This window comes from Mus caroli, chromosome 10 (assembly GCF_900094665.2).
Source record: "Mus caroli chromosome 10, CAROLI_EIJ_v1.1, whole genome shotgun sequence".
Taxonomy (NCBI): domain Eukaryota; kingdom Metazoa; phylum Chordata; class Mammalia; order Rodentia; family Muridae; genus Mus; species Mus caroli.
This window is the reverse complement of record NC_034579.1, coordinates 110,990,254-110,991,660: the sequence shown is the minus strand read 5'-3', so window position 1 is coordinate 110,991,660 and position 1,407 is coordinate 110,990,254.

The window sequence follows — 1,407 nt, the reverse complement described above, 5'->3', positions numbered from 1 at the left end:
GCCCCTCATATCTGCCCCTCATATCTGCCCCTCATATCTGCCCCTCATATCTGCCCCTCATATCTGCCCCTCATATCTGCCCCTCATATCTGCCCTTCCCTCTTGAAACCTCCCCCCAAAATAACAGAGAGAGAGAGAGCCTAAAAATAATCTCACTACAGAAGCTATAGTTTGTTACAGTGTATCCCTCTGTATAAAGCACATCTTCACTAGCGAATGTTCATTGCAATGAGTCATTGGTCTGGTTTGGGGTCCCTGACTTCTGTGACACCGTCAATATTGGACCCTCACCAGGACTCCTCCCAGATATCCTGTTGTTGTCCTGTGTCGTGGACATCCTGAAACTTTGGATCAGCAGGACCGGCCCTTTCACGAATCCCAACTGTTCAGAGATGATATAGATTTTGGGGTGGACCACCTTAGAGCCCTGGTACTGGGCCTGGGTAGCAGCTGAGCTGCTCAGCCTGCAGACTCTCCCTTACTCACACCACCAGGGTGAGCTCTCCAGCACTGCTCTGGCTAGGCCACCCAGTGCCACCACTTGCAGGAGGCAGGGTCAGCTCTCCTTCTCTCATGCCTTCTGAGTGTCTCACCCGAATGCATTCCTCCAGCACAGTGGAGCTGCCCAGTAAAGGTGTGGGCCCACTCTCCCATGTGCTGCAGACCTGTGAGGGGCTAAGCCAGCTCTCCCTGCTCCCACACCCTTGGGGAGGGCTTACCTGTGTCCCACACCCTCAGGGCAAGCTCCTTGTTGCCCAGGCAAGATAGAGGATCCGTTCTCACAAGTGTTATAGACAGTGAGGGGGCAGCGTTAGCTCTTCCAGTCTCATACCATCCGGGCCAGGTGGTGAGGGGAGAAGGGAGAAGAACAACTCACACACACACACACAGCTTACACACACTGCTTACATGCCACTTCATGACAGATGAATGGCAGAGCCACCTCTCCCGTCGCCCTCAGAGCTGCCTCACCCGTTTACCCTCCACTAGGGCCAGCTCTACTGAGCACCCCAGGCATGGTAAAAGGCTGCCACTGGTGAGAGGTGGGGCCAGCTCTTCCGGAGTGCTAGAGCCAGTGAGGGGCGGGCCAGTTCTGCACTGCCCCTGGATATCCACATGGTCCCAGATGGCTACCACCCATTAGGGATGCGCCCATGTTCTCTATGGTAATACTAGCCACAGACGTCAACACTGACCCCTGCCACTGCAGAGCCACTTGACCCAGATTTGGCCTTCAGCAGCTGGGACTGAGACTTCACTATGGCACTGGGTGGTGGGGCTGGTCACTCATAACAGGCTACTCCTCTCCACACTTGAGTCTCTAATTCCATCTCTCTTTGTAATGCTCAAGCCGCTCCACTTCTCTCTCTCTCTCTCTCTCTCTCTCTCTCTCTCTCTCTCTCTCTC